Source organism: Callospermophilus lateralis, chromosome 3, assembly GCF_048772815.1.
Source record: "Callospermophilus lateralis isolate mCalLat2 chromosome 3, mCalLat2.hap1, whole genome shotgun sequence".
Taxonomy (NCBI): domain Eukaryota; kingdom Metazoa; phylum Chordata; class Mammalia; order Rodentia; family Sciuridae; genus Callospermophilus; species Callospermophilus lateralis.
The window spans coordinates 187,291,869-187,314,173 of NC_135307.1; positions in this window are offsets into that span (position 1 = coordinate 187,291,869).

The window sequence follows — 22,305 nt, forward strand, 5'->3', positions numbered from 1 at the left end:
AGACAGCCTCAGCCCTCTTCCAGCAATCTGAGAGTTCTGGTTGCTTCCACATCTTTGCTGACATCTGATGTTGTCTGTGCTTTATTTTTAAACATATATCTTTAAATTTAGCATTCTGTGTGGGCATTTCTCCACATTTAAATATTTCTTTTTTAAAACTTGATTTTAAAGCTTGTATAACACTAATTCTGTGGTTGCATCATAACTATTTTAATTATTACTATAGTTGGATATACAGGTGTCTTAGAATTTCAAAAATGATACATACCATTATGATGAATACCGCTGTGCAGAAATATTGGTTGGTCTGATAATTTCTCTAGGAATAATTTCTAGAAAGAAGTTTGTGGGAGCATGGAGTGTGCACATAAATATTTACCACTGATATTCCCTTGGTCACAAGAAATCGAGAACAGAGGTCTTGCTGCATGTGGACACACACATATGAGATATATATATATATCTCACAATTTTTTAAGTCATTTATATATTGATGGGCCTCTGGGTTGATTTCATAATTTTTCTGTTGCCATTGGAGCTTCTATATTCATTAGATGTGGCTTTGTTGCTGTAATATGCTGATTTTAGATCTTTTGGGAAAGACCCAGGAGTGGGATAGCTGGGTCATATGGTGATTTCATCCCTAGTTTTTTGAGAAATCTCCAAACTGCTTTCCTGGTTTTACTGGTCTGCAGTACCACTAGCAAAAGTATTAGTGCTTCTTTCTCCCCACAACCCCACCAGCATTTATTATTGTTTGCATTTTGATGATTGCCATTCTGACTGGAGTAAGTTAGAATCTTAGAGTAGTTTTGATTTGCATTTCCCTGATTGCTAGAGATGTTTAAAATTTTTTCATGTATTTATTGGCATTTTGTGTTTTTTCTATTGAGAAGTTTCTGTTTAGTTCTTTTTCCCATTTATTGACTTTTTTTTTGTGCTGTTTTTTGAATCCTTTGTATATTCTGAACATTAATTCCATGTTGGAGAAATTAATTAAGAAATTAATTAAGCTGAGATTTCCTCCCATTCTACAGGCTCTCTCTTCATGCTCTTAATCATTTTCTTATCTACAGAAGCTTTTTAGTTTAATGGCATCCCATTCCTTATTGCTGGTTTTATTTCCTGTGTTTGGGAATCTTGTTAAGGAAGTCTGGGCCAGCACCTCTATGATGGAGTGTCGACCTGCGTTTTCTTCTAGCAGTTGAATGGTTTCTGGTCTGATTCCTGTCTTTGGTTCATTTTGATCTGAGTTTTGTGCAGGGTGAAGTTTCATTTTTCCCCATTTGTTAAAAAGGCTGTAAAATATCAGATGGCTATAGAAGGAATTTTGGCTCATTGTACAAGAAAGATGGAATAAATTCACTTGTTTTAGAGTTCATTGCTTTTGTTAGGGGAGGGTTTTATGATTTGGGAGGTTTTTGACCCTAGAACAAGCAAACAAGATGTGAGATAGAACTTGAAAAACTGGTGTTAAAACAAGGAGAAAAGTCGGTCCTGTTTATAAACATCCCATGATAAATAGAGTGGGAGCAAGGTGCTCTCTCTATTTTACCCTTGAGGAAATCCAGACTGGAGGGCTTTCACACATGCCCCAGGTGCACACACAAACACCCAGCCAGGAGGCGTGGCTCATACCTTCTTCTAAGGGAGGGGATCGGATGCTGGAGTCGGGGTTGGGCTCTATTCTTAGAGGACAGGACACAAAGAAGTATGTGAGGCTTCAAGTCTAGATGAAGAGATAAGGCTGCCAGGGAGAAATCAAGACAATGGAACAGTTAAATAGATACTGAAACCAGAGCGTGTTCCCACTGGGGATTGGCAGCCGAGTGAACGGCAGTTTTTTTCTGGTATGTCACCCCAAAATTATTTAGAAAAACTGCATCTTAGTCAGACTTTTATAACAAAGTACCACAGACTGAGTGGCTTCCAAACAGCAGAAATTTATTTCTCTCAGCTCTGGAGGGCTGAGGTGTGTGATAAGGTTGCCCAGGTGGTCTGGCCCAGAGAGGGCCTCCTCGGGTTGTAGACCAGTCTTGCTATGTCCTTGTGGGGAAGGAGGTATGAGAGCTCCCTAGGGCTCCTTCCTGAGGGACAATCTCATGGCCTAATTTTCTCCAATATTACGTCCTACTATTATCCCACTGGGGTTAGGATCTCAATATAGGAGTTTTGGGAGATACATTCAGGCCATAACATGAGTTACCTTTATGCATTTTGAAGTTGGCATTCAAAAATTTTTCTCTGCAAGTTTAAACAGTTGCAAAGAAGATCACTTTTGGCATATTATAAACATTGATGTTTTTAAATAAAGATGTTATAAAAATTATAAGATGTTAAAAAATTATATCCAAGTCCATCATTTTAAAATATATGAAAAATTCTTTAAATTTTTATATTGTCCCCTTTCTCCTTGAATTTCCAATTTCTTTTCTATTTCAGCAGTTTTATTCTAATAAAATATGTATTTATGCTTCAAAGACTTTTATTGATCATGATTTTCTGCAAGTAAACATAGACATTGAAGCAAAAACCTGGTTTCTTGGCACTATAAAACTTTTAGTGCCTAAAATAATCTTCTGGATTGAAATTCAACTTTTATTAATATAACTGAGCTGGATAATGCAAGCTCATTATAAGGTAGGAGAAATAATTATTGAGCATAAAAGTAACATTTTTGGATTGAATCTCTTAATAAGATGAATGGGGCTTTTAAAACCAGGCTGCTCAAATGGAGCTTACTTATTGCTCTGATGACATGGGGTTTAGCATTGATTCTGTTCTTGCTTTTCATTTTCTAGAGATGTAAATGCTGAGAAACTTCATTCACACATAAATGAGCTAAGGGGAATAAAAGACTTTTTCTGTAGCTGTGACATTCCGTTATTTATGCTCCTTCAGAGTTTAATGCCAAAAATCACATGGTGATTTGTCACAAAATTTATTTTTAATGATCTGTGAACTGACAACTCAATCAGATCTGGTATAATATTATTGACAGCAAAGAAATGGAAGCTGCTACTGTATTTGTGGAAGACTTGAGGGTCCTTCAGTGTTTGGAATGAGCCTGCCTGCCTGGTGCCCCTATCTGGGGACAATGAGTGTAGTAAATTTGGGATGGGGAGAGTGGGCCTTTCTCTCCTCCAGGGAGGAGCATGATTATGAAGGAGAGGGAGGGCAAGAGCACAAGAGTCTCAGAGTGCCCCTCAGGCAGGGATGTCCCTGGGTCAGCGTTGGAATGAGCACCTGAGATCTGAGAACTTGACATGGAGTCCTTCCTTTAAGACTGCCCTCAGAGGCTGACCCTGGTGTCCTCGTGGTTAGCACACCCTGTTCTGAGCATCATGGTTCATGACTATGTGAGGTCAGAACTGGGCAGGTCAAGGTGGTGGGGTGGAGATGGCGAAGGTAGCTGGGCTTTTCTGGGACCCGCTAGAAGGGGTGTAGTTGGGACAGCAGGAAGAGGACCCTCGAGGGCTTCATTTAGAGCCAGAGCTCGGTTCCAACTCTGCCTGCCCAAAGGGAAGAATCTTGAGAAGTTCCCCACCTTGTGCAGTGTCTGCTTGGCACCTGTGATGGACATGGTGAGGGCACCCCCAGTACCAGCTCCTGACAGAGTTGGTATGAGGCAGGCAGGGCTCAGCCTAGCACAGGCCTCAGAGCCTGGCAAGAATGGCCCCTGTGCCCCAGGCAGGACTCCACTCTGACCCTCCCTGGAGGGAGGACACCTTGGAGCATGTGCCCACCGTCACCCAGGCCCTGTCTTCCACACCGCCTTCAGGCTCAGGACCCTGGAAGGAACTCCCTGCTCACAGGTTCCCAGACCTTCTCCCAGAGTCGCTCGCCCTTTTTCCCACAGTGCATCATCCATGGGTGCTCTCCTCAGCCTGAGGGGTGGCCATGGCCCTACAGGGTGAAGAATGGAGTTTGGGGTGGGAGAGAAGAAAGGGGACAAGGTCCAGGTGTTGTTAGTGGGGGTGGGAATCTGGATACCTGGGCAGAAATCTCTAGACCTTGGCAGAAAGAGGTAAGGAAAAGCCCACGGCCTGTGAGCTGGGTGTTTGGGGTGCTGGAATGGCTCCTGCTTGAACCTTGTGGGGGATGAAAGAACTGCCTTCTCACAAAGAGGCAGAGAAGACTGTGGGTTTCATGGTCCAGTAGAGGAGGATGAGGGAGTCAAACTGGTGACCCTGAGGCTGGAGAGACTCTGTGCAAGGTTATCTTCCCATTTCCAGTCTGCCCCAGAGCAAGGCACAATTTTTGGGCAGGAAATGTAATTTATTCTGAATGTTCTCTATCCCCAGTTATTTGCATTAACTCCTGTATTGCACAATTTCCCCCATTTTGTTGTTAGGTGAGTGTATTTGGCAAGGTAGGAGGGTAGAATCATTTAACAGTTTGTTACCTTCACTGATAGCATAAATACTGAGACATACTTATGTGAACTTCAATTTGTACTGTTACCCCAGGTACTGTTGATGTCAGGGTGAGAACTATTTCTGGTGCAATTAGTCTTTCCTAATAAAGACTCCTCTTTTCCTTGGGAGCTAGTCAGTGAGAACAGGCTGGCACCTGCTGGTTCGCAGCCTCAGCAGCTCATTGCAACCCCCTGGGGAGCTTTGCAGGCTCCTGGGGCCTGGATCATACCCCCTCCCCAGGTTCAGGTGCATTGGTCTAGGGTGAGGCCAGGGCATCCAGACAGATTGGAGTTGCCCAGGGTTTGACAATGACAGTCAGAGAACTAGTGAGCTAGAGGAATTCTCCGTGGGTTTCAGAGGAGCTGAGAAAAGCTCCTCTTTGGGGTGGTTAGTGTTTTGCCTGTTGAGAAAAACTAGATTAGTTATCACAGAATATGACTTTCTTGACCACCATACCTGCCTACTAGTTATACAGGTTGTTCAACCTCTCTGTTCCTCAGCTTGCCCTTGTGCACCATGGGGGATGATGATTGCTTCTTGCCTTTTAGGGTTGTTGTGGGGATTAATAAGAGTATTTGTAAAATGTTTAGAACAGTTTTGGCATAGGTGCTTCCTAAACAAAAGGTGCTTTGTTCCAAATGTACTCACTATGACTCATTCTTTTGTGGACCAGCAATCAGCAACAGACCTGTTGACTCCTGGACCTGTCTCCCTTTGCAGACTTCTCAAGCAAATGTATTCAAGGTGGCTTTTGATGGGATTCTGGACATTTATGCATGAGAAAAACAGGCAGGCAGCTCAGTCTGTACCAACTCAATGCTGATGGATATAAAGAAGCATTAAGGGGCAGAACAACATGTAATTAGCCAGATAGGCAATGTTGTTCAGTTTAGTGCTGTCTTTCATACAGGCTTTATTTGTCTATTTGGGGTGATGTTAACGGGGCTGAAAATAAACAGAACAATAGAGAATGTGTGTGTTACATGAGGAAAGCTTTGCCTTTGGAGGTCAGGGCCAGCTCCCCAGCAGGTGGCCCTGTGCAGCTCCCAGGGTGTGCTCCCAGAGGGGCACCGTGCTTGGCTCCTGGCCCTGCCACGGCCATCTTAAAATGCTTAACAGGTTTGTCTTTGAACTTGTGTTTTGTAAGTGGACCCTGCAGGGACACTGAGGTACGTTTGTGAGCAGAGGAGATACCAGTAGTGCCTAACCATCTTGCTTGTGTGCAGCTTTCACGACTTCCTGTGTGCAAGAAGCTCCAGTGGACCCGCCATGCTCCACAGTTCAGTGAGACTCAAAGAGGAAGAAAATAGTCACCTGTATCCACCACCCACTAAGCCAGCCGCTGACAGCCTGAGAGGCCAATTTTTGTTTTCCAATCAGAAGTTGCTTTGAAGGCAGAAAGAAAGCAATGTTGTCGTAGGAGAGGCCAAGAACCCAGGGACTGTATCATATTTTTCTTAGTTTGTTTATCTGTAAACAATGCCACAGATTGATAAGAAGGACAGGGCAGACCAGAGTTGTTTTCTCTCTCAGCCCTTCCTACTCCTTAGTAAACCGAAGGCGCACAGGGTTGGTAGAGTGTGGGTGTATCAAGAAGTGAAATAAAAGCATTCTAGTTAGTCTTGTGCAGCCTTTCTGTTGTTCTGGTAAGAATGAAATCCACACGCAAACATGAGCTACAAAATACAAATTGTGTAACTTTGGTGATTTTGTATACAACTTAAATGCTTTTATATTTGCATTTACACTGGCAGCACATGATTTACAAATAAGAGGTAAAATTAATGCCAGTAATGTCAAATCCATGCCAAACAAATATAAAAATCACAATTTTTCTTTGTTTGGAACAACATACCAAATAAAAGTCACCAGGACAAATTGAGAGACCACTAGACAAAAGGAAACAACTTTCTCTTTTAGTAACTTGAATAGCAAGTGACCCCTACTTTTTGAACAAGATACCTCATATTTTTGTTTTGCATTGGTTGCCCCAAGTTATATAGCCAGTGTTGTCTGAATTATGATGCTGGAACATGTCAGTCATTGGGGTAGCAGTATCTTCTGCACTTGTTTAAAAACTCATAAGCTCCTTTTAATCACTATGCAAAACAGGCTGCTAATGAGGTGTTTGGGAAGTACCTTGTAAAGAGCATGCTTATCTTCTTGGCATCCATCTTTTCATGTTTCGATTTTCCTTTGGCACCCCTCTCTCCGCTCTCTGTGTACTTCTTTGGTTCAGCCAGATGCATCCACAGTTCAAAGGTGGAGCCCTTGACCTGGACATAGGTTCATCAACACATCATAATTTCCTGGCCTTAGTGATTGGCTCAAGGATGGGCATGTGATCCAGTAAGAGTCAATGAAATGCAAGGAGTCTCAGGCTGGGCATCCTGGGAAAGAAACTGCTTATATTTGAACCTGGAGACAAGTTGGCAACAGGCTGCTGCCATCTTGCCAGATGTGACTGGAGAAAGACACCAATTTCCACAGATGAGGAGGAACCAGGTTTCTCTGACAATGTCCAAATCATTAGTGAATCGAACCTAAAGCCAGACCTGTCCTTTTTAGTTACACAGCAATAAAAACTCTGTGCTTTAGCTAGGTTTCTCCTCTATTACTTATAACCCTAAAGAATCCTAACCAATAAAATGGGGATAAATTATTAAGTTAAAATACTCTTAGATTAAGTTTTTAAGAGACAGTAAGCAGGATAATTTTTTGAGATATTAAGTTTAAAATTTTCTTCTTCTTCTTCTTCTTCGTCGTTTTCTTCTTCTTCTTCTCCTCCTCCTTCTTCTTCTTCTTCTTCTTTCTCTCCCCCCCCCCCCCTCTCTCTCTCTCTCTCTCTCTCTCTCTCTCTCTCTCTCTCTCTCTTCCCCCTTATTTCCCATGTGAGTTGGGATCCACTTCTGTGTTTTCTTTCTCTGGGAAAAATTCAGGCAGAAAAGAAACTGGCAGGCAGAAAGTTGAGACTACCTGAGGGATACATTTTTCCCTGTTTTTTTCCCCCTCCAAAGTCTAGGAGCCACAAATTGGCCTTCACTTGGTATTTGGTAGCCCAAAAGGCATTTTTAATTGACTTGCACAATATAGAAAAAAAAATGGAAAATTTCACCTAAATGTTTGGATTTCTCAGATGTCCAGGAATTTCAGATTAATTGGCAGCTCTGGTCCTAAAATTCCCTGTGCTGATTCTTGGCCAGAGCTGTGCCTACTTCCTTCTCTGCATGGAGCAGGTGGCCTCCAGTTGGCAGCAGTCTCCCCCTCCCTTCTGCCCTGTTGCCTGCTGGTCTCACTCATTTACAGCCCCCGCTGACCCTGGAAACTGTTTGGCTTTGTGGCTTTCGGCCTAAGCCCCTGAAAATTAAAAATGGTGTTTAAGGAGGGAACTCTAATAGGAGAATATTAAAAGAGATTAAAAAAAATGATTTTTTGCAGATTTAAGAAGACATCCTGTAGTCTGGACCAGGAGGGAAAAAACCCTCGGCTCTCAGAGCAGTGGGATCCTGACCCTGCTCCTTGGAAACCCCGGGGTTCAGCAGGACTTTGCAGAGGATCAGAGAGAAGGCTGTGTTTGCTCCAGGGGAGGGTATCCCCAGGCAAAGGGTAGAGATTCCTGGCCCCTCTGTTGGCAAGGGGATCTGGAGCAGAGCAAAGAAATCTCACTACAGAGGGGCCAGGAAGAGTCTTCTTAGCTGCAGCTACTGTAGACAGACAGCTCCCTACAGGCAGCTCCCCAGCTGCTGCTGGTGAGTTCTTCACATCTGTACACAGCTCTGAGGAAGCAGGAAGTGGGGGAGTGGGGAACAGTGGGAGGAGGTGGTTTAACTCCACACACAATCAGAGCTGAGTTTCTTACCAGCTAGTCAAATGAGAGCTGGGATTCAAAATCAATTCAATAAACTATTTTTTGTTTATATGGGTCTTTGGAAAGTGAGAGTCAAAATTAAAAGAATCCCCTTCTGGTTCAGGCTTTCTGAATTAGGCAGCTGTGTTAAGATTTCCACTTCTCTGTTTGTTTATTTGGTACTGGGGATTGAACCCAAGGAAGGGGTGCTTAACCACTGAGCCACATCCTTGCCCTTTTAATTTTTTAAATTTTGAAACAGGATCTTGCTAAGTTGTTTAGGGCCTTGCTAAATTGCTGAGGCTGGCCTCAAACTTGCAATCTTCCTGCCTCAGCTTCCTGAGCCACTGGGATTACATGTGTGGGCACTGTGACCAGCAAGATTTCCATTTTTTTTTGTAATAAGCTATATGACATGGTGTTATGGTTGGGATGTGAGGTGTCCCCCAAAAGCTCATGTGTGAGACAAGCAAGAAAGTTCAGAGGACAAATGATTGGGTTGTGAGAGCCTTAACCCAATCAGTGAATTAATTCCCTGGTAGGGATTAACTGAGTGGTAACTGAAGTGGTAGAGTGTAGCTAGAGGAGGGGAGCAGTGGGAACATGGCTTTAAGGTATATATTTTTATCTGGTAAGTGGAGTCTCTCTCTTTGCTTTCTGATCATCATGTGAGCTGCTTCCCTCTTCCACACTCTTCCGCCATGATGGAGCTGGCTGTATATGGACTGAGACCTCTGAAACCATGAGCCCTTAAATAAACTTTTCCTCCTCTACAGTTGTGTTGGTTGGGTCATTTAGTCATAGCAGCAGAACTTTCTTTGACCAATGGAACATGAGCAGAGGTCTTGGCTTTTGCTTCGAGGTGCAGGCATTAAGTACTGACGCTCAACCTCCGATTGCTGATTATAGAGTCACATATTGACAGCAGGTTGATGTAGCCCAGGGTTCTGGGTCCTCAGGGGACTGCTGCACGACTGAAGGTTGCCTGGGCTGTGGTGAGCTTTAGGTTATCATGAGAAGAACTTCTGACATATAAAGCCACTGAGAGTTTGGGATGTTTTTTGCCACATCAGCCAGCATATCTTGCCTAATACAGCAAGTGGTACTGTTGTCTTTTTAGAAGTGGCTATCTATGTTACAGTTTAAATTATTAAGTATCAAGTGTATGCTCTTAAATTTCTTAAATTGATTTTGGGACAGGTTATACACTGGTGTGGTCATCTCCAGGAGGGTAGCACAAAACTTTAGTTACTTTGGAAAGGCCAGTTTCATATCTAATAGCACATGATATGAACTACAGAATGCCCAGGGGAGGCTTGGCTGGAGAACGGAAAGTCTTCTGTTTGTCTTTGTGTATTTTGCTCAAGTAGGGTGGAAGTGGGTTTCCTGAAGGCAGTGGGAATTAACAAGGACAGGATAAAATGTGGCTGAGTATGGTTCAATGTCTGAGAAAGGATAGAAGCTACAGATAGAATTCTGATATGGTGGAATTTTGTTGAAATACGAGGAGAAGGGTATGATAGATGGACATGGATTCTCTTGGCCAACACTTCCAGTCTGTAATCCACTGGGCTCTTCTATCATCCCTACAAAATTGTCTCGATGTAGTTATTCTACAAACACTTGAGTGCAGAGAAACACGCTCTTTGAAATGGCGGTCTCCATGTGGCAGGATGCAGGAAAGGTCTCTTGTGCCTGGTTGTTGGACCTGAACATGGTTGTAGTGACATCTATAAACTTGTGTGACCAGAAGTGAGGATTTATCCAAGATTTTGGATGTGGACAATGTGGCAAAAGTAGAAAAAGTAGATTTGTTGGTGTTTTGCTATCCCCTTACCCTCCCCACCACTGAATGAAGCATGCCCACGTGGACCAGCTCCAGCCACGTTGCCTTCGGCAATTTTTACATAATATTTATAAAACCTTCCTGTAATTGTGACTCATGGTCATGCTTCTACCCAGAATGTTAAAGCTGAGCATTTCAGAGAGAAAAATGCCTGCGTGATGTTGAATCCTTTCAGAGAACTCAATTAAGGAAGGCAGGATAGGATGGTCAAGGCCGTCATTTGCTATAAATGTCCTGAGTCACTGAAGCCCAGTGGCAGTTGCTAATCTCATTTCCTTTATATTTCCCCTTTATTTATTTATTTTTGGAATATAAAAGCAATAACATCTACACACTTGTCAAAATATTCAAATATTGTGTAAATGCATAAAGCAAAAAAGTGTATTTTCTTGCCTCCTCCCTTCCCACCAATCCCAACCTGTAGATGTAACTGTGATAAATCTTAGTATTCTTCTGGGACTTTCTATATGAACACATACTCCCCCCCCCCCATATTTTCTCTACTGGTGCATTATAGTTGTACATATTGCTGGGATTTGTTGTTACACATTCAAACGTGCACACAATACATAATATAATGGTGTATTTGGCCAATATCACTCCCAGCACTTCCCCCTCCCTCTGTGCCTCTCGTTCCTTGGTCCCTTTCCTCTACTGATTTCCCTTTGGTTTTTAGGAGGCACTCCCCCACCTTTGTTCTCCTTTTTTTCTCTAGCTTCTGCATATGAGAGAAAACCTAGGACCCTTGACATTCCGAGTTTGACTTATTTCACTTAACATGATGATCTCTAGCTGTATACATTTTCCTGCTAATGCCATAATTTCACTTTTCTTTATGGCTGTATAAAACTCCATTTGAACACATACTTTTAAACTTATTTAGCTAATTACAATTATGTTTTTCCTAAAGCAACACTTGGTCGGTATAGAAAACACACAAAAACATGTTTTTAAAAACACATTCCCAAATTTTTGCTATACGTATGCATTTCAGAAAAGAAAGTGCCCTCATAAATGGCTGGATGGGCAGTAATGACTTGACCGCATTTCACAGTGAAAGCTATTTGGGCTTAGAGGTATTGAGTGACTCATCCAACTTCCGCCCACAAACCCCAGCGAAGATCTGAGCTCTGGTTTCCCTGACTTCACAGCCATGTCCTTGGTCATTGTGCCACGTTGTCACCCTTCCCACGTCAGAGTGCACCCCATTTTAACAGTTCCTGAGGATTGCCTCATGTGGATGTACTTTTCAAACTCACTTTATTGAGAGCTCTTAGATAAACTGAAGGGGAATGTTTGGTGGCTTCTGTTTCTGTATTTTGCTGTTCTAATGCCAAGTACCCTTCCCGGCTCAAGGTTTGATGTCTCCAGTGCTGCTGGTGCCTTAGCACCATGGAGCCCTGGGTTCCACTATTCTTTAGGAAACGACACATTGTGTTCTGATACAGACATGGAGACCTGGTATCCCTTCCTCCTGTCCCTCTCCTCTTTTCCTTAACTCCTATCACTCACACATCTGCTGACTAGAGGAACTCATTTTTTTTTTTTTTTTGTGACCGGGGAGTACCAGGGATTGAACCCAGGGGTGTTTAGCCACTGAGCCACATTGCCAGTGCTTTTTATTTTGGGAGATGTTATCATGAGTTGCTTACAACCTCACTAAGTTGGTGAGGCTGGCTTCGAAGATGCAATCCTCCTGCCTCAGCCTCCCCAGCGGCTCAGATCACAGGTGTGTGAAGTCATTTTTAATGACACACCTAAACCTCCCTGAGGACTGTGCTTGTCAGCTGTTGTGCTTAATGTGGGAGGGCCTGGAGAATTTCATCTCATCATGCTCCACTTTATTTTAACATAAGGTAAGGTTAATTTTGTGTATCTACTTAGCTGGGCCGTGGAACCCAGACATTGGGTCCAACATTATTCTAGAGGTTTCTGTGAAGATATTTTTGTTTCTTTTAGGTGAAATTTACATATAAATCAGTAAGCTTTCAGTAAAGCCAGATTTACTTTCCCTGATGTAAATGGGTGAATCTCATCCAACCAGTAGAAAGCCTTCATGGAAAACACTGACTTCCTCAGAAGAAGTGGGAAGTCCACCTGCAGGCTGCCTTTGGACTTGAGCTGCACTCTTTCTGGGTTTCTGGCCTGCTCTGCAGATTTTAGAATTGCCTAGACTTCCCGATGCCTGGGCCACTTCCTGCTGGTTCTCTTTCTCTGGAGAACCTTGACAAATGCATATGGTGGCTGTAAAGTTTATTGTCTGCATTGGGACACTTTTCTACTCACCATGAATCTTAATTTTCGTTTCATGTTTTGGCTTGTATAATGCATACCTTAGTTTTGTCACCTGTCCCAATGAAGTCTTGTGCTGCATTCTCTCCTGTCTCAGAACTCAGTTGCAGGATCATGCTTAGCATGTAGTTTTTGTGCCTCTCTAATCTTCTTTAATTGGGAACATTTCTTAACCTGCCTTTGCCTTCAGGCATCTGATGTGGTTGAATAACAAAGGCCCTTCCACTCCTTCCAGAAGGTCCTGGGACTTGTCAGGCCTTTCCTGGAGGCTGGATCCTGGCTTGCGTCTGCAGTCAGCATTCTACATGGAGATGCTGCGTCCCTTTGACCTCATCCCACTGGAGACACACAGTGTCCATCTGCCCACCTTACTGAGGTTAATTTTTATTACCTAGTTGAAGTGTTGTCTAATTGCTTCACTGCATAGGAACTATTTTTTTTTCCTTTAAAAATCAGTTTTTGTGGAGACATTTTAAGATCTGTTAAAAACTCACAAGGGACTATTTTTGTGGATAGGTTCTTATTTTGGGCCCCATCAGACTAAGGCAAAAAGTCAGAATGGAATCATTCATGCTAAAGTTCCATGTCACCAAGCTGTTTAACCTTAAAAGAGTTCACACTGTTTAATCTGAGAAATCAGAATTAGACAATAGTCATGTTTCCCAAATGGTCATGATCATGAAGTTCCCTCTGCCTTAGTTCTTACAGACTTTGGAATTAGGCAGAAACTTTGCAACTGCTAGAAGAAAATATAGGCTCCACACTCTGACATGTTGGCACAGGCACCGACTTCCATAACGAGACCCCCAAAGCTCAAGAAATAAAACCAAGAATTAGTAAGTGGGATGGTGTCAAATTAAAAATCTTCGGCACAGCAAAGGAAATAATTAAGAGTGTGAAGAGAGAGCCTACAGAATAGGAGAAAATCTTTGCCAGCTATTGGGGGATTAATATCCAGAATCTATGAAAAACTCAAAAAGCTTAACACCAAAAAAAAAAGGAAGGAGAAAAAAAAATCCAAATAACCCAATCAATAAGTAGGCAAAAGAACTAACAGACAATTCTCAAAAGAAGAAATGCAAATGAACAACAATTACATGACAAAACGTTTGCCATCCTTAGCAAGTAGGGAAATGGACATCAAAACTGCACAGAGATTTCACCTCACTCTGCTCAGGTGGCAGTCTTCAGGAATACAAGTAATAAATTCTGGTGAGGACGTGGGGTAAAAGGTACACTCATACCTTGTTGGTGTGACTGCAAATTAGTACGACCACTTTGGAAAGCAGTAGGAGATTCCTCAAAAGACTAGGAATGGAAGCCCCATATGAGCCAGCTATTCCACTCTTTGATATTTATCCAAAAGAACTACAATCAGAATACCACAGCGATATAGCCACAACAATGTTTTTTTCCCAGACTGTACACAGCTTTATTTCGCCCCTATTTTTATTAGGGCCTTATAGTTGAACATAATTCTGTGATTTGCTGTTAGATACTTGTACGTGCTCACAATGTAACAGGATGATTTGGCCAATGTCATTCCCAGGTATTTTCCCTTTTCCTCTCCTCCTCCCTTGCCCTCTTTCCTTTCTTCCAGTGCTCTTTTAATTTTCATGAGACCCTGCTCCCATCTTTCTTTTCCTTTTTCCTCTTTATCTTCCACATGTGAGAGAAAACATGACTTTTGACTTTTCTGTGTCTGACTTGTTTTGTTTAACATAATGTTGTTAAGTTCCATTTATTTTCCTATAAATGACATGATTTCATTCTTCAGGATGGCCGAATAAAGCTCCATTGTGTGCCCACTGACATGCAGCTCTACTTGTCTTTCTCCACATTTTCATTATCCATTCACCTGCTGATGGACACCTAGGCTGGTCCCGTAGTTGGGCTTCGTGAATTGTGTTGCTATGCACATAGCTGTGCATGGATCACTGTATTAAGATGACTTTAATTCTTCAGGATAAATACTGAGCAGTGGTAGTGCTGACCATATGGTGGTTTCATTTAATATTTTGAGTAGTCTCCGCACTGATTTCCATAGTGGTTGTAATAATGTACAATCCCACCAACAGTATAAAAGTGTTCCTTTTTCTCCACATTGTCTCTAGCATTTATGACTGTTTGTATTCTTGATGACTGCCATTCTGACTGGAGTGGGATGAAATCTCAGTGTAGTTTTGATTTGCATTTCCCTGATTGCTAAGGTGTTGAGTGTTTTTTTCATATATTTGATGGTCATTTGTATTTCTCCTTTTGATAAGTGTCTGTTTAGTTCCTTCACTTATTTGTTAACTTTTTTTTTGTGTTAAGCTTTTGAGTTTTTCATATATCTTTGGATATTAATTCTATGTCAGAAGAGTATTTAGCAATGATTTTCTCCTTTTCTGTAGGTTCTTGTTTCACATTCTGAATTGTTTCCTTTGCTGTACAGAAGCTTTTAAATTTGATATTATCCCATTTATTAACTCTTGGCATTATTTTCTGAGCTTTAGGGATCCTATGGGGAAAGTCATTACCTGTATCTGTATTTTGGAGTGTGGACCCTATGTTTTCTTCTGTGACTTGCATAGTTTCTGGTCCAATTCCTTGATCTTTGATACATTTTGAATTGACTTTTGTGCTGGGTGAGAAATAAGGATCTAGTCTCATTGTTCTACATATGGACAACCAGTTTTCCTAGGACCATTTGTTAAAAGGACCATCTTTTGTCCAAGGTATGTTTTTGGCACCTTTGTCAAGGATCAGATGATGGCATCTGGGTAGGTTTGTTGGTCTTCTATTCTGTACCATTGATCTGTTTGTCTGTCTTTATGCCAGTACCATGAACTTTTGTTATTGTAGCCCTGTAATATAATTTGAAGCCACATGCTGTGATGTCTCCAGTATTGCTTTTTTGACTTAGAATTGCTTTGGCTATTCTGGGTCTTTTATTCTTCCCAGTGAATTTTGGACTTTTTTTTTTTTTTTTTTCTAGTTCTGTCAAGAGTGTCATTGGTATTTTGAAGGGGATTACATTGAATCTGTATATTGCTTTTGGCAGTATGGTCTTTCAGTGGGGGAGGGTACTAGAGTTGTACTCAGGGCACTCAACCACTGAGCCACACCCCCAGCCCTATTTTGTATTTTGTTTAGAGACAGGGTCTCACTGAGTTCTTTAGCACTTCACTTTTGCTGAGGCTGGCTTTGAACTCACAATCCTCCTTCCTCTGCCTCCCAAGCCTCTGGGATTACAGGTGTGCGTGGGCCACCATGCCCGGCAGTATGGTCTTTTAAACAACATTAATTGCTTATCCATGAACATGGGAAGTCTTTCCACATTCTGAAGTTCTCTTTATTTTCTTTCAGTGTTCTATAGTTTTCATTGTAGAGGTCTTTCACTTCCTTGGTTAGATTTATTCCTAGGTGTTTTATTTTATTTTTTGAGGCTATTGTGAATGGATTGTTTCCCTGATTTCTTTCTCAGTAGATTCCTTCTTTCTGTGAAGGGATGCTATTGATTTTTGTATGTTGATTTTTTTAACCTGCTACTCTGCTGAATTTGTTTATTGTCTCTAGCAGACTTCCAGTGGAGCTTTCTGGATCTTCTAAGTGTAGAATCATGTCATCTTAATAGTTTGACTTCTTCCTTTCTTCTTTTAAACTTTTTTTAGTTGTAGATGAACACAATAATACCCTTATTTTATTTATATGTGGTGCTGAGGATCGAACCCAATGCCTCATATATTCGAGGCAAGTGCTCTACCACTGAGCCACAGCTGCAGCCCTTTCTTTCCTCTTTTTATCCCTTTTATTTCCTTCTCTTGCCTATTTTTTCTCACTAGAATTTCTAGCACTGTATTAAATAGGAGTGGTGAGAGTGGACATCTTTGTCTTGTCCCATATTTTAAAGGAAATGCTTTCAGTTTTTTTCTCACTCACTATGATGTTGGCCTTGAGTTTGTCATGTATAGTCTTTATGATGTTGAGGTAAATTTCTTCTATCTCTAGTTTCTTCAGTGTTTTTTTTATCATGAATGGGTGCTGAATTTTGTTGGAGACTTTCTCTGAATCTATTGAGATGACTGTGATTCTTGTCCATAATTCTATTTATGTGGTGAATTATATTTATTTGTTTTGCATATATTAAAACATCTTTGCATAACTGGGATAAAACTAAGTTGCTCATGATGTATGATCTTTGCATATTGTCCAATATGATTTGATAATATTTTTAAAAGAATTTTTGCACCTAACTTCACCAGGGATATTGGTGTGTGGTTTTCTTTTGTTGATGTGTCCTCATCTGGTTTTGGTGTGAGTGTGATACTGGCTTCATAAATGAGTTTGGAAGTGTTCCATCCCTTTCTATTTCATGGAATAGTTTGAAGAGCATTTGCTTAGTTCTTCATTCAGCTGAAAACTTCATCTGGTTCTGAGCCTTTTTTTTTGTTGTTGGAAAACTTCTTATTAATATTTTTATCTCATTGCCAGTTATTGGCCTATTTAAGTTTTCTATGTTCTCTTGATTCAATCTTGGCAGGTCTTATGTACATAAAAAATGTATCAATTTTTTCTAGGTTTTCTGATTTATTGGAATATGAGTTTTCAACATAGTCCCTAATGATCCACTCAATTTTTGTGATGTCTATGATGATTTCTCCTTTTTCAGCTCTGATTTGTTAATTTGGGTTTTTCTGTCTTTCTCTTTTGGTTAGTTTGGCTAAGGGCTTATCAATCTTGTTTATGTTTTCAAAGAACCAACTCTTTGCATCATTTATCCTTTTTTATTCTCCTGTTTTATTCTCAATTTCACTAATTTTGGCTCTGATACTATTTCCTTCCTTCTACTGGTTTTGTAATTGGTTTGTTCTTTTTTAAGGGCCTTGGCCTTGGGATGTATCATTAGGTTGTTTTTTGTTTTGTTTGATCTTTCTGATTTCCTTATGTAATCACTCATAGCTGTAATCTTTCCTCTTAGAACTGCCTTCATAGTGTCTCAGAGGTTCTGGTCTATTGTATCAGAATTATCTTGTGAGACTAAGAAGTTTTAAATTTCTACCCTGATTTCTTCTATCACTTGTTTATCATTTAAAAGTGTATTGTGTGATCTCTATGTGTTTATATAATTTCTCTAGCTTTTTTTAGTGTTCTCTGATGGTTTTTACCTGAGCTAGCCTTTACTTTGATGATTATAAAAAATGCTACTGCATATATGCCACCTTCTCTGCTTTTACCAGTTGGTATTTGATATTGTACTGTGAATAAAGAACTCCCCTCATCCCGTAATTTTATTTTTTGGTACTTATTTATCTCAGTTTGTGTGGAGTTCTGATTTTCCCAGTCGTTTCTAATTGAATTCTGTCTTAAATAATTTTGATGCTCAAATTGTCCCAGATTTAACCGGCAGGAACTGTTCCTTTTGACATGCTCCCAAGAAGCACTTCGTAAATTTCACTTTCTGGTATAATAAAATGTGCCAGGCTCACCTTGTACCTTTCTTCTCTTGACCTCAAGTTAGCCACTTCTCTAAAGAGCTCGGGTTCCTTTTGAAGGGACTGTTTTGGAGTCCAGGGTTTGGGCCTGAGTGTGCATCGCCTTGGGGGCCGTCTGCTTCTAGCCCCGTCCGCAGACACACGCACACATGTGCACGTACCTCAGGAAAACGGGGATGTGCAGCCCCACTGCTGAGGTCCTGCTGTGGCCACTACCAACTGTGACCTGGTTCCCACCTTCGGTGTTGCTCGGGCTCTGCTTCCCTGCATTTAAAATGGAGTCATGTTTTCTCTTTGTAATTCATTTTGGGAGACTCAGGCAAGAAAAATCTACATTGTTCTTTTAAAACTTACCTTTTACCAAAGTAGGCACAGACATTTGGACTCCTCCTCATCTCTCCTGGACCAGGTAGAGCTCCCAGGCGGCCCCCTTTTTGTTCTTGTTCCCCTAGGATGCATTCTCCCCAGGACTCTGTTCGCTTTATTGGCTTCCAGTCTTCTTCAGATTGTCACCAGAGTCCCTTTCCACTGTGTACCCAGCGCCGAGCCTTCCTCCTCTGCCTCTTCCGGGGTCACCTCGCCACGTTTTCTCTCCCTGTGCTCCAGCCCTGCTGGCCACTCTTCTTCCAGGCTGTGGCCACTTTCATGGTAAGGTCACTGCCTGTTTGGCTCCTTCCCTTCCCTCTGGTCTTTTCTGCAATGTCACCTCAGAAAGGTCCTTCCGGAGGCCTCATCAGGTGGTGTGTTGGAACTTACTTATCCTGTCTCCGGAGAGGGGGTGGTTAACATTTTCCAGGGTGTTTCAAGGTGTAGGTCAAACACAGCCATTATTAAAGTTAAATAAGCGTATGCTTAGGTCAATTATGTGAAAAATAAGGGGCATCTCAGGTCACGTTGGTAGCACAAGACCAGCCATGGTGGGAGATGGGTGGAGGCATTGAGCCAGGGCTTGCCCCCAAGATGCTCTCTGGGCTTTTACCAGCACCTGGACACTGTTGGTCCACCCCAGCTCCTACTGATTTTACTACAACTCTTACTGATTTCCACTATAGTCCTTGGCAGCATTTTATTTATTGATTATGCAAGATCCACAGCAGCAGGGCCTTCTGCATCTTCTTTGTGCTGTATTTCCTGCTGCTGGCACAGCGGTGGCATGAGCAGGCGCAAGAGAGTCGTGCGTTTGATGAGAAGAACCACAGTTGTGAGTGACAGATGCTCAAGTCACTCCACAGAGGGCTGCTGGCTGGGGTCTGCTCTGGTCAGCAAAGCTTCCTTGGGAGAAAGTTTTGGACTGAAAAGAAAGAGAAGGAAAGTGTTTGTGACCCCAAATCTCCTGTAAGATTTTAGGGGGACTCGAGTTCTACTGGGAAATTCAGGCTGCTTGAGAATGTAGTTTGGTGGTCAGGAATGGTTTGATTTTCTGTTGGTTTTCTCTTGAGAGCAACTTGACGTGTTAAGCAGTAGGATTTTCATTTTCCATTAAAGTACAAATGCCAATAATTATAAATAGAAGCACATTTTAAAACACAGCCTTTCCACGCGCCTGTTGAGCTGCCACTTTTTTTCCTAGCACATAAAGCACTTTGCCCTTTTTCTTCAGATGTTAAGGAACACCAAGGGGGTCACTAAGTGAATCGTTAACGTGCCTCTCCCAGGGCCTAGAGCTGGGAATTTGGCACCTAATAGATGTCTTTTGTCAGTGCTCATAAAAGAGCGTGCGCTAATGCTGTGCAGGGGTGGAAAGATACCATATACCCTTCCTGAGGGTCAGGGCCCACGCTGCTGAACAAAAGAGAGGTTAACGACAGGAAAGCATAACAAATTTATTTAATCACTTTTAGGTGACACAGCTGAATTCTCACATGAAGACCCAAAGACTCAGGGAAAAATGTTTTCATGCTTAGTTTTGACGAAGCACCTCAGCCGGGCAGAGGTGAGTGGACGAGGGTGTAGACTGCCCAATTCTTCTTGCCGATCTGAGTAGCTGAGGCCTCTCTCCATCCTCCTGGAACGGGCAGGACCCCTCTGGAATGCGGGTCTTCAAGGGAGAGGCAGAAGGAGAGAGTGGCCTTTCTAGGCGTTGTGGCTGGCTGTGAGGAGAGGGTTCTGTGTCTAGGCCTGGCCTGTTTCCATGACGGGCTCCAGGGGTGGAAGAGCCAAGGAGACAGGAGGGCAGAGCGCTCTTCCTCTGAGGTCTTTCCACTCGCCTTTGGCTCCACGCTCTCAGCACCGAGGTGCCATACCTTGCGTACTATATTCTGAACCCCAACTATGTTATGACACATGGGCAGAATGGAGACATTTTTGCCTTTCAGCTACAGAGGTGCTCTCAATCACAATCGTCCCAGCAGTGAAGTCTGTCCCATGACCTATGAGATAGGAAGGCCACAGGCTTACGGGAAGGGAGTTCTGGATTCAAACCTGATCTCCCTGCGCTGTGTGACCTGGGGGGCTCAGCTGTGCTTTCAGAGCCTGTTTTCTCACCTGTTAAGGAGAGAGATAGAGCTTTATGGGATGGCGGGGTCGTGAGATGTGCTTCTGAAGCTTCCTCTTGGGGTTTTCCTTCATCCCTTTCTTTGTCACCAAGCCTTCAGCTCTCGCGGACCTCCTGGGGTTTTGTTGTCTGGTGACCAAGTGGGTAACAGCAGCACCTTGTTCTTGTGTTCCCCAAGGCCCTTGATGAAGACAGGGAAGCTCTGACTTCCTGCTGGTGACAGCTGTGCCCAGATGTGCATACTTCATGGTTCTCCCAGTCATTTATCAATGTTGGCTGAATTCCTGCTCTAGACCAGGCTCCGTAGCATGCAGGAAACTCTGGGGGGAGTGAGGGAGCTGGGCCCTCTACTCAGGATATAACAGCCAGGGTTCCTGGTTGCTGGCCTGGCCTCTTTTGTTTACCCTCACCTCCATGCACCTGCTCACTGTACCAAGAGGCCAACCACATCCCAGCCTCCCTTGCCCACCGGCCTCTGATAGTCTCGGTCAATGGAGCTCTTGGGACGGGGATAAGAGAGAGAGGGATGAAAGGGGGAGGCTGAGGGTGTGAATTCCTCTGGTTGCCTCCCTGTGCCCTCAAGGCCACAACTCTTTTGAAACCAGCCTTCCCTATCCTCTCTTATAGACCTTAACCCCTTGCTCTTCTTCGTTTCTGGGTTTAGTGACTGGAGTTACTGCATATCTTTTGCAGTTCCTTATACTTTACTTTGTAAATAATGCCTTTGTGAATAAATCCTGTTTAAATGACTTTAGTCTGAAAGACCCATCTGTTTCTGCTGGGCTCATGGCTCAGTTGTGCCCTAGCCTCATGCTCAGGGAGGTGTGCATTGCAAAGTAGGATTTTCCATGTCAGAGAATTTTGTGGGGCTGCTTCTCAGTATAAAATCTACAGGCTCCACAGGGGCACATAATGAGAGTGAGTCATAGCATAAGTTCTTCATGTGGATCACATCCACAAAGATTTCTCCAGAATGAATTCTCTGCTCTGCAATGAGGTGTGTGTTAGTTTGGAGAAAAAAAGGAGGGTTTCCCACAGATACTGCATTCATAGGCATCTCCTCTGCACGGATTTTATGTTATTAACTGGGATGTAACTCCTGGCTTGGGTTTTCTAACTGCATTTGTAGGGCTTCTTGCTCTGCTAGTTTTAGTTTCCTTTCTCGGGTACAGGATGTTCTATCACTAATCTTTTTCCTCAGGTTTACTTCTTTCACAGTGGTGTCTCCACTGTGAATTCTAAGCATCTGATGAAGCTCAGCTCTGGACTGAGGCTGTCTCGCAGTGGAAGAGCTACTGTGGAATGACTTCCCATCTCTTTTGTGAGATGACTTTATCCTTGCACTATTTTCCTAATGACTAAACAGGTCTAATTTATGTTTCAAATTCATTCTAAGCAAGTCACATTGGTGGGGTTTTCATTCTTGGAGAAATACATTTGAAGGTCAAATTAGTGAAATGTTTTTCAGCATTTCTACATTCACTGCAGGTCACCTACAGGTTAGGTTTTCCTGTACATAGATGTTGCTTATATGCAAAGACTCACCCCTTTTTTATCGTCGTGATATCTGCCCCTCATCTTCCCGTACTGTATTTTCTAAAGTAGAATATAATAAATGTTCTTGGTAAATCTTTCCACTTATGTAGGGAACAAACACATCTTCACAAATGTGTTGCCAGGGAGTTGCCTCCTTCCTTCAGCATTTTAGTAATCTCCAATGCAAATCCCCCTCCCCGTCCTACCCATCGCTTCTAGGAAGGACTTTGCTGGATGATGCCTTCTTGAATTGATTCCTTTTATTCCTGGTTTTCCTCCTTGTTCCAATTTAAGCCCACATCTCGTTGGCTATCTTAATAGCCCACAGAGACGAGGCTTTCCAGCTTGCCAGCATCACAAGAGTCCCTATGGAAGGCTTGAATGGTCCGCCTCCC